This window comes from Dreissena polymorpha, chromosome 7 (assembly GCF_020536995.1).
Source record: "Dreissena polymorpha isolate Duluth1 chromosome 7, UMN_Dpol_1.0, whole genome shotgun sequence".
Classification (NCBI taxonomy): Eukaryota; Metazoa; Mollusca; class Bivalvia; order Myida; family Dreissenidae; genus Dreissena; species Dreissena polymorpha.
Window position 1 is genome coordinate 58,799,977 of NC_068361.1, and position 14,965 is coordinate 58,814,941.

At 33.9% G+C, this 14,965-nt stretch overlaps 1 protein-coding gene across 1 annotated transcript in view; it reads left to right on the top strand.

Annotated features, from left to right (window-relative positions):
• The window catches only part of LOC127837716 (uncharacterized), a 191,383-nt gene that overhangs the window by 2,484 nt on the left and 173,934 nt on the right, over positions 1 to 14,965 (top strand). The gene's annotated exons all lie outside the window — the stretch shown is intronic.

The following is a 14,965-nucleotide window of genomic DNA, read 5'->3' on the forward strand; positions in this document are numbered from 1 at the left end:
AAAATGTTAATGTTTTCGCAAATTTTGAATACAGCAAACATTTGGAGTATAATTACATAATTGTGCATTGTTATGACATCATTTCATTCATACGAGTGTTTGAGACCTGTTCTTGTATTTAATTTCGTAATAAAGCCAATTAACTCGCGTACATGATCCGATACAAAGAATACCATGTAATTGTCAAACACAGCTGAGTTTTTTTGCTAACTGTAGAACTTGTCAAGATTCGCTTCCGTGTTCTAAGCCAGCACTAACCTTGAAATCTCTATATTTTATGCTAGGATCTTCAACTGCAGCAACAGCAGCAGGAGTTTCAGTTGCAGTCGCTCTTGCGGTAGCAGCAGTTTTGATCGTTGTTGGTCTGAGAAAAAAGCAAGTTTATTTGCAGATTCGTGAAGTACAATAACGTTTATGTTTATACTCTTAAATTTGATTCATTGGCTATGAACAAAAATCGTCGTTTATGCTGAATTATTAACTTTATAAAAGACAAAAACGACAAAAACTATATTTTATCATATTGTTTTATATATGAATGTATAATAATTTCAGTTTTTTAAATACTTTTTATACTTAAAATGCATTTTTTTAAACTAGAGCTTTGTCACAGACGTGACGTATACCCCCAAGTGCCGCATTGACACAGACTGTTTTGCATGTTGTCTTCACAAAACAAAAGAATCTAATTTATGGCGATTTTTAAGAATTATTATGACATTATCATGTATAGCCATTTGACCTTCGAACTCTTGAATTCTTTCACATGATGACACGCCGTCCAATGAATGTGAACACAATTCATGTACAGAGTCGTTTTAAAATCTCACAATGAATGACATAAGTATGGCCCAGACAAGATCATGTATTGCCATATTTGACCTTTGAACTAAAAGTGTGACCTTGACCTTGGGGATATCGACGTAATTCTTTTGCACGAAACACCGTCCAATGATAGTGAACAAAAGAGACAAATTATTTTAAAATCTCACAATAAACGACATATTTATGGCCCGGACAAGCTCATGTATGGCCATTTTTGACATTTAAACTCAAAGTGTGACCTTGACCTTGTAGATATCGACGTAATTCTTTCGCGCGACACACCGTCTAATAATGGGGAACATATGTACCAAATGATTTTTAAATCCCACAATGAACGACATAGTTATGGCCCGTTCAAGCTCATGTATGGCCATTTTTGACCTTTGAAGTTTAAGTGTGACCTTGACCTTAGATATATTGACGTAATTCGTTCGCGCAACACACCGTCCAATGATGGTGAACAAATGTGCCAAATGATTTTAAAATCTTACATTGAATGACATAGTTATGGCCCGGACAAGCTCATTTATGATCGTTGAACTCAAAGTGTGACATTGACCTTAAAAGATATCGAAGTAATTCTTTCGCGCGACACACCGTCCAATGATGGTGAACAAATTTGCTAAATGATTTTAAAATCTCACAATAAATGACAAAGTTATGGCCCGGACAAGCATTTGACCTTTTAACTCCAAGTGTGACCTTGACCTTGGACATATCGACATAATTCTTTCGCGCGACACACCGTCTAGTGATGGTGAACATATTTGCCAAATGATTTTTAAATCCCATAATGAACGACATAGTTATGGCCCGGACAAGCTCATGTATGGCCATTTTTGACCTTTGAAGTTTAAGTGTGACCTTGACCTTAGATATATTGACGTAATTCGTTCGCACAATACACCGTCCAATGATGGTGAACAGATGTGCCAAATGATTTTAAAATCTTACATTGAATGACATAGTTATGGCCCGGACAAGCTCATTTATGATCGTTGAACTCAAAGTGTGACATTGACCTTAACAGATATCGACGTAATTCTTTCGCGCGACACACCGTCCAATGATGGTGACCAAATTTGCTAAATGATTTTAAAATTTCACAATAAATGACAAAGTTATGGCCCGGACAAGATTTTGACCTTTTAACTCCAAGTGTGACCTTTACCTTTGAGATATCGGTGTACTGTTTTCACACGACACACCACCCTATGATGTCGAACAAATGTAAAAGTCATTTTAAAATCTAACGATAAATGACATAGTTATGGTCCGGACAAACTATCAGTTTTAAACACACTAAGTGACCCCGTGACCTAGTTTTTGACCTGGCATGACCCATATTCAAACTTGACCTAATCATTATCTCGATACAACTTTTGACCAAGTTTGGTTAAGATCGGATGAAATTTCGGGACAGACCGACTGACCGACAGACCGACAGACCGATAAAGTGACTCATATATAGCCCCCATTACCCCATAATGCATGCATATATTTGTAGAGAGAAATTGTGCTTCGCAATCACAAAAGGTTCGACATCTGAAAGCACAGACAACAATCGCGACATCTCGTTAGCGAAGATAGATTCCAAACCAAACGGCTCCTTTCCCGGCCCTGTGTCAAATCATACATATTATGAACATCATACCAAAACTAGAACGTCTAAGGATCTATGCACCTCAACGGACACAGGCGTGACCTATCAAAACACCAATCGAAAACTGGGACTTGCAGAATCAGAGTTTCACAGCTACTTTGTCCTAGAGAAAGACGGATTTGGTCAGCATGGACAAGCTATCACGTCCGGTCCAACAGACGTTCATGACTACTTTGTTCTAGACAAACAGCAATCAGCTATTGGAAATGAAAATAGCGGTCCAAAGAACGAACTGCACGCGAATTTCGTTCATGCAAAACAAGGTCGTCGATCGACTCATGAAATGCCTTCAAACGAAGCTAATCCTTATTGTGTGTTAGAGAAACAGACAACGCTTAACTCAACACCAATAAATACAGCATTTTCACGTGATTTGGCTAACGAAGATAGAGATATGTATCATGAGATAGATTCGAATGACACACACGCGAGCATTGATGATTCACGAGATGACACCAACGATTACGATTACACTAACAAGGCATTCAAGCATTCAAGACCGGACTTCTCAGACAACCTATACAACCATCTCAACTCTGCTGGCGACGATTATGATCATGTTGGCAAAGTACACAACAAACTTTAAAGCAATTACAAGTGCCTATGACGTTACCTCTTGTGCCGTGAAATATAAACAAGGCTACGGACAACCAACTTCCCGTATGTTTTATCACGGAATTCAGAATGTCATGAAATCAAAAAGGCAAATTGCCAAACTTAATTACGCATTTTTGAATTAGGGCAGTTTAAACTGCTCCATTTTCATTCTGTTAAGAAATGAACAAGCAAACATACTGTAATGATCGTTAAACAAATTATCATCTTAAAAGTTTATTAAGTGTGGTATATTTAAGATTAATTTGTAATGTGTATTCGGCAGTTGAGCTTATGCAAATTTGTTTAACTGTAACACCGGTGTATGCTTTTTCGTATACAAACAAGATGTAAATAATATAGTATCAATTCAAGTTAAATTGATTGAACAATGTGTGTTCCCTGAACTGCACAATCAGAATAGGACAATCATCCATTAGACTACACAAACTTTTTGTATCGCGACAAGGCATGTCTTGAATTAAAGGAATTAGCTTGTATTTCTTTTTATTTGAAGATATGTGTATCGCAAATTAGGCTTGTGTAAAACGGAAGCCTTCTTCAGCTTTAGGCGTTTTTTTATTCAATCATCATATATTTTACATAACACTAATATATACTTGATTATACATTAAATATAATTGAAATCATAAGGTTCATGACATGTGATATTTAACAATCGATCCCACTTATATTTCAGCAATTTACTAGTTGTAATTTTTCCAAGAGCGGCTAAAGATATCAATTTTTACTTTAATCTGGCTTTCTTTTAGATTATTTGCTACATAAATACATTGAAATTATTCAGTCACGACGCACGGATACTTCTAGACCACGGACGGTTGTGGTTAAATCGCGCTGCACGTGCAAACAGTTGTGTGAATATTGTTGATTTTTCTTAGCATTTTTTATTTGTTACAAAAAGTTTTCGATTTTGATTTAAATACATTCATGTGCAAAATGTGTCAAATTTGGGAAAATAGTTATATTCGATTAAAAAGTAAAATGTTATGGTCATCATTACATTGTTCTACCAACATAGATACAAAATGTATCACCTGTTCTCCCTTAACTTACCTGTGAATACTTTATGTTTATCAAGATGAGAAAATGTAAATAAATGTGTTATATTATTTTTTTCATTCGCTAACTTATGATTGTATTAATTGCTTGCTGTTTTTCTTATACTGCGATATATCATGACTGTACCCTACTATTTTACCATGCCTTTAACTTATGCATACTTTTTATACACAAGCTCTTAGATTTAAAACAGCTTGCATCTGTTAATACGTTACAAACCTGTACATACATTTGTTTGCCATGCATGGCCCTGCCTTCTTAAATTAATGCTTTTTTGGATCTTGGAAAAAATTATTTTAACTAACTGACAAATGTAACCATTATCATTATGTGGTCAAAAATCACTTCTTAATAACCCCTAGGCTTAACTCATTATTCCTACATGTTGTACACACAATAAATGTCAATCAATTTGCTTAATCCTAAGGGTTTTACCTATTGTTTCATCGAAAGGCACTGCAGACATCTCGGGTAGCCCCAACATTATCCAGTCGACCATTTATGCCATTTGCAAATCCAATTGTAAATCGCCCTCGTGTGCGGGTGCAGTCGAGCGAAAAAATCACTTCAAAATGACTTAAACCATAGAAACTGAATATACATACAGCATGTAGCAATATTGCTTTAATCTCACTAATTTTAACTTGCACATTTAAAATAAGAAATTTTACTTTTATGCAAATGCTTCCCGAATTAGCGCGTGCTAAAACAAACGACGTGTGCACAAGACAACACCGCACAATAAAGTTTTAAGATCACAAATAATATTAGAATCATCGACATATCGGGCTACCTAATTACCTACCGTTACATCATTCGCAGGCAATGATCACTATGTATGAGTATTGGTGTTGCTTCATCCAACAAATGCAATATAGTCATATATATTTATTCATTCTACCGTACATAATCCCACTCTCACTGTCTATATAATTTTCGTCGTTTGAGTTTACGAATTAGAAGAAAATTATTTTCCCATAATACAATGTAATGAACGCTTGGTCGCACTGAAAGTGTGCACGAGGAAATTTAGTGTGTTTTGCGTTTTTTCGTGATTCTGCTTTGGACAGTCGAACTGTAAAGACAATGTTAAAGTTTATGTTTGTTTTCTTTTTTTTTGTATTTTTATAACTATTGCAGTTTGAATAAAATTTTCGCAATTAATTAATAATTTAGGTATTGGTGAATATAGAAATGAAAAACAAGATAGGTGAATATTGTATATATGTATGCATGAAATGTTTCTTCATGTAGATAACATAAATATTGTTCATATGTATTTGTTGAATTATTATATCATTATTGATGTGTGTCTTGTTTGATGCAGACAGTAGACTGTCCAGATACGTTACCAAATTAGTATACAAAAAATGTATTGAAAAATTATATAAGTCTTGTTTTGTTTATGGGAGTACATTATTGATATATAGCAAAAGTGCATGAAGTGGTATCTAAGGAACAATATTGTAATAACAGTGTACTTTGTTATGTTGCATTTATTGTATATGTTATATACTTTGGTGAAAATAATGTTCTGTTCTGTTCATTTGACATGTATACGGTGGTTGATCGTTAAGCATTGTATTTAAACACATGATTTTCCCGCACGTGCAACACGTGTATAACACACATCACATCAGATAAAACAAACGATTACTATGCTATCAAAATCATTTTATAAAAATATGTATTTGTATTATATGTTTATTCTGTGACTATTTGAACTACTTAAGACATACCCTTCAACGCTACATAATGCACGGGAACTTGTACATAAATGAAGAAACAGCTGTATCCAATATACTTGTATATTGTTCGTTCTCAATTAGATACGTGCAACAGATGAATGAGCTCACGTACATCACAGACATCTAGAAACAATGGAATATTAAATGTCATTTCAATCGTGATATACTGAGTTGAAGATAAGCATGGATATTGTAATACTGTACTAAACATTGTTTTTGTATATGGCATTGAACTTTACTTGTATACAAACGAACAACGTGACATAGTTGTGCCTCTTCTTTGGATTTGCTCGAAAGAAATGCATGAGCAGGAAGGAAACGAAAAATATTTGCTTTTTATTAATTCTGATTCATTTGTAAAATTCAGAAGAAGAAACAATTCTCAAACCCGTATCAGTATCAGTAATAATAATCATGTTATGTTTATAATATGAAATCAAATGTTTATTAACTTTATAAATGTATAAGGAAATAAATGTTATTTCGAACGGTTTCCTTACTTGTTTGCTTAATGTTCATACCGTTCGGCCAAGGGTTGATTACAGCGGTAACTATCAACTACCAAAGCACTGTTATCCATATGAAATTTTATAATTTGATTCAATTGGTTAAAATGTCGCCGTTAGCTTTAAAACCTCGACTGCGTAGTTAGATTTGATCTATCATCGTTGACTGTTTCCAGGGAATACTTTTGCAAGATAATATCCGTCGACATGTTATGTCACAGCTCTCTTATCTGCCATAAATCGCTTATAACATGCATAAACAAGGATTGCAAAACTGGCCCTTAACTAGGATTAAATATTATGTGAGTTATCGTAAAGAAAATATATGTTTTAATTTAAAAAATAAAAATGTATAAAAAAAAAATCAAAGATGTGTTGTAGTGGTTCACAATCAAATAATAGTATAGGATGTTTAGCATGCATCCCCTGGATTATTTTGTTGGCGCAAACAGTTTTACTCGCTGAAATCCTCTCTGTCGTCTTCTTTCCTCAAATGTCAGTGTCTGTTGCAATTATTTCGTATAGAAGACGAGTTTTTTAAAAACACGGATTTGATGCAATTGTTTCTTTTATATCCATGCAATTACCACGATTTTATAGATGATTGTATGTCAATAACTATTCACTTTTGTAAACATTTGTAAAACGATTTAAATACATTACACAATCAAAATAGCCCTTTATGTATACACATTCATGCACATACAATGCACTTCCTTTATTTTCTAAATGAAGGTAAAGTCAAATGTGTGTTCACAAAACGAGGCGATAGGGCATCTGCATTACATTTTCCTTGTGAGTCTGGTTGTCTAAATGCTATACGCGCTTGAACCATAATGCGAAAATTGGCAGGTCTGCTTTAACTCGTCGGATAAATGGCAGTACAATGCTTTCCAAAATAAAAATGTCTTGTTATTTAATTGTGTACGGCATAGTTGGCGATTGATTTAAATTACTGGATGTACTCTGTCACCAGGAAAAACGTTACAAATATAAATTAACATTAAACATGCATTCTCTCGTCGCTGCAATTTCTGTATCGTATCGCCCGTTCGCGATAACACACGAATTTGTAACGAAAATATGGATCATGCCCTCTATATAAAGTCGAAAACATGTCGTCAGCAATCGTACACACTAGTCCGCTCAAGATCATTCCTGACAGGTCTTTGAATACGATTCTTATAACAAAGCATTGGGATATTTCAATTATACTAAACTCGATGAATTAAAAAAGACGTGCTTATCCACAGTCCTTGTCCACTAAACTATTTAGTTATAACTAAACAATTTTTTCAAATCCGAAGCTCAGATATCACACTTTTAGTTTAATTAATGTATATGTATACAATAACAACAGTCAATTTATGATTTATTCAACCCCAAATAACCTACGACAATATTCAGGTTGTTTTATTGACAAATGAGACATGTTGATTCGAAAATGCAAAGCGGGAATTAGTGCATAGTTTACGTCATGAAAGAAGCATATTATTAAAATTTTAAGAAATCTAAGGGAAACAACCCAAATAATATTGTTTTAGGCAACAAACCCCTACGAAGTCGACTGCTGCCCGTGTTAATATCGGTAAGAAGAAATGGAAAATCGTGAACAAAACAGCACATGTAGTAAAATGCTATATATTCTGCATGTATATTTTGGTAAGAGAAAAAGAGGTTCCGGTTTATGATGCTTGTTTTTATGTTTCGAGTTTGAAGGCTCGAATATCGATTGGGAATATTGCATGTTTTATATCATCTGTGTGACAGGTATGGTCATCTTTGTTTAAAGGTATCTGCCCCTGTGTATTTCCTGCATTTATGACCCAACTCGCTTCTATTTTCTTCTTTCCTTTTTGATAAAACTCTTGGGCTGTCAATAACTTTTACATTGGTTGTTGCACATCACTTTCACCTTGAAATATTAATATTACAGCAGTCACAATGCTAACCTCCCCACGGCTGATAGAGACCAGGTCGAGAGTAGCTTATACTCCGTAAGTAATATGTGCAGTTTGTCAAAGTAACAATGTATAAACACTATTGTTATTGTCACTGTGTTGTTTTCAGGATACCTATGTTTTAAGATAGTTAATATGTTATCTTACTATGCCATTTGTATGTAAATATGTTGATTGGAACCACCACACAGCATACCATTATTTTTTAAAGATGAATATGAGTTTGATGTGTATGTATAATTATTGAGTACGGTTACCACGGTAACCACCTATAATTTGTAACCTTATTATTAAACATGCGTATTGATAATATGTATATTTTCATGACGGTCAGTTACAAATCAGTTCCGACGCTCGTATATTTATTATATATCCATTCAATAAACTTGTAACTGTCAGTACCTTTGTTGGGATTCTGCCCCACATTTTGGAGCTGCCAGTGTTACATTGATTTAATGTATGATTTAATGAATAATTATGTGTTTTTAAAAGAGTATCTACTTTGGCAGAGATAAGACATGTGCATGTTATAATATATGTTTATACCAATCACAACATAACTAGTTCTAAAAACTTAGTTATCGTTGTAACCACATAAGTTATATAACCGAGATACTACATGTAGATCGAGTTAAACTCATTCCGGTGCGTTGACAAGGAAACGAATATTGCATGCATATAATATAATACAACACTAGCTTTTCAACCGTATGTCTGGCATATCCGTGCAATTCACCCGGCTATGGATTAGTTGACGCAAGACTATTATAGTATATTAGCTGTATGCATGCCGTAAAGTTTTAAAGTAGTTTTTAAACTTTGAGTAAAGTAGGCATGTTATTAAGATCGCAATCTAGATTACATCCCTTGTGTATATTTATGTCCATTCGAAAGAATTGCCTATTTAAAGAGTGTATTTTCCCTTCAGGCATTTAAGCCATTGTCACCATAGCTGTCGGGAAGTAACGGGTTCTACTCCCACTGTGGGAGCGATTCTAAGATATCCCCAAAAACACCGAGAACTGGTTCTATTCAAGAAACAGACTCACGTTTCAATAAGCCTTCTGCGTTCAATGCCATGCGTTGCAAAACCATTGTTTATAGGTTACAACTGAACAGCCATTTTACAATCGCAATTATGCCTTTTTATAGCATGAATATAATGTGCCTCTATATAATTGAGGGCCGGGTTAAAATGAAATACGTTTGGGTGCTTCTATTAAAATAGTGTAATTTTAATGAACACCTCAAATCGTGTTTGCTGATTGTGCATGCTTTGGCGAATAGCATTTGTTTTAGGAATTGCATCACATCCTATTAATTTCAACTTCCGCAATCATTAACATCTTTCGATTGATACAAGGCATGCATAGTCTGAAACAAAAACGCTCGACCTATTCGTTTAAATAAGACCGTGTCATTGTGGAACCTACTGGGAAGTGGATTATATTTAAACTACCCCTAATCAATTATGATATGTTACCACTGGTTTACTCAATATGGCGACGGTATGTGTTGAAATAAAGGGATATTTTTAACAAATAATAACATATGGCCATGTCATGGTAATGCGGTCCCATATTTCATCCAGCTCATTAATATGCTTACCATATTGACCAGTTGAGTATTAAAAGCCTTAAGATAACATATATTCTGGTAACGATTCTGGACTAAGTAGAAATGTATTATTTAATAAGTAGATATAAATTAAAATAAAATGATAGGTTGATGTATTTAACATTACTTGTTGGTATGCAAATAAGCCATTATTTCCGCCATTAATGTGATCTGTCCACCTATCGTTGGCAATTGATTTGGCAAAACTTAAATATGATCGATTAGTCATGTAGTCGGACACATATACCAAACATTAGCTCAATATCTAAAAGAGATGCATAAAAAACTGCGAACACATGTTATTATAGATAAAACTGACCCAGTCCAAGGCTCATTACTTCGACAAAAATAAATTAACCGGAACGAAACTTACACTGCATCCGCTAGTCGTGTATTTTGATTAATTACATACCAAAAACCAGCCCAATATCAGAAAGCGTTGCGTAGACAAGCTCCAGAAAAAGGAAAACATTCAAAGTCAAAGGCAAATAACTTTGCCGAACATCAAAAGCTGGAACAAAACTCACACTGCATCTGTAAGTCATGTAGGTTACCTGACATGCCAAAATCGGCTACATATCTAAAAGAGATTCGTAAAATATCCCCGTAAAACCGAATATTACAAGTAAGTTCAAGGCTCCTAGCGTCGTCAACAATATGTGGACCGAAATGAAACTCACAATTTATACGAAAGTACTGTAGGTAAACTATCATAACACAATTGAGCTCAATATCTGAAAGCATTGCTTACACAATCTCCGGGAACGGGTTTTATAGACAAAATGGTTAAGTCCAACGACCATAGTTTTACCAAAATCAATGGACGGAAAAAACTCACACTTCATAATAAGATCTTTAGGTAGACTCACATACATATGTGAAAGTGTCGCGTAAAATCTGGAAAATTTCGAAGCCCAAGGCCCATAATTTCGCAAAATATCAATGGTCCGAAACGAAAGTGACACAATATCTGTGAGACATGTAGGAAGCCTCATATATAAAAAACGAAAAAGTCAATGTCCCATTATTTCGCTAATTATCATTAGGCCGGAACGAAACTCAAAATTGATCTGTTAGGCACGTAGGTATACTCACATACCAAACAAATAGCGCCATATCTGAAATTGTTACTGTACAAACCTCCGGAAAACGAAACAAATGCACAAGTCCAATGCACATAACTTTGGCAAAATTCGATGGACCTCAACGAAACTCACATTTTATCTGTAAGTCATGTATGTTGACTGGCATACCAAACATCAGCTCAATATCTGAAACCAACTCCGGAAAACTGTTATTATAGAGACAATTTCTAAGTTCAACGCACATAACTTCGCGAAAATTCAGCAACTCACACTTTATCTGTAGGTTATATAGGAATTCTTACATACCAAAAATCAACGCAATATATGAATGTGTTCCGTTTAAAAAAAAACTACGGAAAACGGAATAAATCGAAGACGAAGGCCCAAAACTTCGAGAAAATCATTTAACCACAGTAATACCCACACTTCATCTGTAAATCATTTAGTTATACTCACCTATAAAAAAAAACAGCTACATAGCTACATATCTGAAAGCCTTTCGTAAAACAACCCTCCAAAAAAGTGAGGTTTTGCATTACAAGGCTCAAAACTAAAAACTTCGCCATATATTAATGGACCAGAAAAACACTCACAACGCCCATAACTTCGCCAAAAGTCTATGGACCGGAACGCATTTCACACTTCATCTGTAGGTCATGTAGGTAGACGCACATACCAAACATCATCTCTATTAGCGTTGAGTAAAAACCTCCGGAGAACGGAATGCCGAACGGACTGACGGACGAACAGTCGGATTTCTATATGCCACCCTACAGGGGCTTACAAATCAAAATTGACAGTGTTGTCACCTATTTAACGGCTACTTTCCAGGCATAATGTATCCGCAGATCCGTGTAATTTCATCCTGTATCATGAAATCTAAAACATGGCGATGCTTTATTTTTACATACAAAAACCTTACATAATGATCAGAAAGTAAGCATGAAAGACAACACAACAACACGTATTTAAATTTCAACAACATTTTTAATTGATGCAGTTTGATTTAAATGTAGTATATATTTCTACATAAACATTTTAACAAGTATAATTGAACATATTTTATGTCTCAAACAGTTATCGTCTGACATACACAGTGTGTCTTCTCGTACGCGTTTTAGCGGACGTATTTGACACCAGTACGTTAAGGCTATATAATGACGGCTTTGTTGTTTCTGTGGTTACCTAATTACGCTGACTGACATTTATTTACGTCATGCAAACGTAACAAAGCAAAACATTTAAATATCACGTATACCGCTCACGAGGAATGTATTCATGGGGCTATGCAATTTTTCATAGGTCTATATTCAATAATAAAGTTACTTATCCGGTATTGACATAATTACTGTACTGTAACATATGTCTTCTGGATTTCGACACAAATCTCAACAGTTAACTTAACCGTTTGAATAACTTGACGGGTGATTTGCAATAGAAACTTAAACATATTTTACAATTTGCAATATGTCAACAACATCGAAGACAATTGCCATCTGTAATAACCTCTAATTTATGCATTTGATGTCCTTGTATTTTGCATATGCAGAACCACAACATGAGAGATTCTCCTAAGCGAGGGACTAAGGGATTTGTATAAATAATGTTTATGGACTTTGAGTGTTCTTATATCCCATGATAGTGTGTAAGGATATTGTATTGGCAGTACTCACGACGTTTAGTAAACACAAAAGTAACATAAAACCCCAAACTATAAAACCTTGATAACAAATTCTCGCAAAAGCGTTTTATTTTATGTTGACTTTTTGTTAAAGGATTTATTTTTTACTTATTTACTTATATGGCAACGATGCGGTCTCAAAAGTATATTTGAGCCATATATGCTCTTAATGGAATACGGATTAAATAGATTACATTCTTTAATATTCTCTGGCGTCAAACTATTGTGTTATTATATGACGAAATAAATAAGCGTTCTTGCTATGACTATTGATTTATCATCTGTTTAAAGCATTTCGTAAATTAACTTCAACATTCACCGACGAAAGTGTGTCTTTGATATTTTATGTTAATGGGGTGTTTCAACAACAACACAACACACACCAGCACTTGTCTAACAGGATACATTCACTATTTGCCTAATTAAAAGACGTTTTTGTATTGGATTAGAGCCAAACAATGTCCGTACACAATCACAGCTGTGTCTGTTAAACTTACAACTGTACATTGAAACGTGTATGTACATGCAAGTGGTGGATTTCTATATATTACACCATGGTATGATTAGGTTCAATTTGTAAGCTATGTTATAAGCATTTAAAATTAACAATTTAAAGTACTTTACATGATACTAATTAAAATAATAGTTATGATAATGAAATAATAATAATAATAATAATACAAACAACAACAACAATATTAAGTATACAACTACTGCTACTACTACTACTACTACTGCTACTACTACTACCACTACTACAACTACGACTACTACTACTACTACTATTACTACTACTATTACTACTACTACGCTTTCGTCTACTACTGCTACTACTTCTACTACTACTACTACTACTACTACTACTACTACTACTACTACTACTACTACTACTACTACTACTACTACTACTACTACTACTACTACTACTACTATTACTACTACTATTACTACTACTTCTACTACTACAACTACTACTACTATAATCAACATCACTTACTATATCAACAACAACAATAACACCACCACCATTGCAAAAAAATTACAACTATACCAACACCTTCATAAACATCGTCATTATCAGCAATGGCTTCGTCAGCGGCAGTAACAACAAAGCGTCGTCGTCGTCATCATTGACCTTTAACATCTCATTTAATGTTTGTCAATAAAAAACTCCTTAGAAGTTATTGATAAAATTGAAAAGAAAAAATATAAGGTGTCACAGGTAAGTACTTATGATTTTTCTACACTATATACAACGCTTCCTCACGCTTTAATAAAATCCAAACTTGTTTCTTTGATTGAAAAAACTTTTGCTAGAGAGAAGTGTTCATATCTAGCTTTTAACACTAAAACCGCATTTTACTAATCAGATATTAGATAATTACCTCATTTGGACTGGTCTTGACTTTTGTGCAGCACTTACTTTTCTTCTGGATAACTTGTTTGTTGAATTTAATGGTAAAATATTTAAACAAATTATTGGGGTTTCTATGTGTACTAATTGTGCCCCACTTATAGCTGATCTTTTTTTTACATTGTTATGAAAGCGAATTTATGTTAGAATTATCTAAAACTAAACAAGTAGATATGATTCAATGTATTAACCTTACTAGTAGGTACATTGATGACATGCTTAATTTAGATAATCCATTATTTGAACAATATATTCACAAAATCTACCCTAACGAATTAGTCTTAAATAGATCGTCTCAATCCAATACAGACGCTGCGTATTTAGACTTACATCTTACTATTAATAATAATATGATTAAAACTAGTTTATACGACAAACGGGACGACTTTAACTTTGAAATTGTGAATTTTCCGTTCCTAGATGGCAACATCCCTAAAGGTCCTTCCTATGGTATTTACATTTCACAGTTGGTACGTTATGCCAGAGCATGTTCATGTATTAAAAATTTTAATGATCGTAATCTTTTATTAACAAAGAAATTGCTAAAACAAGGCTTTTTCTATCATAACCTAAGAAGTAAATTCGCTAAATTTCACTCAAAGTATGGTGATTTAATTTCAAAATATAATGTTTCTTTAAAATGGCATTTAAATAATGGAATTTCCCATCCATCATTTTATGGAGATGTTTTGAAGCGTGTCCGCAAATTAAAATATGTTAAAGAAAATGTACATATTAAACTTTTCAATTTAATTAACTCGTTTTTATCAAAAGGATATGCTGCTGAT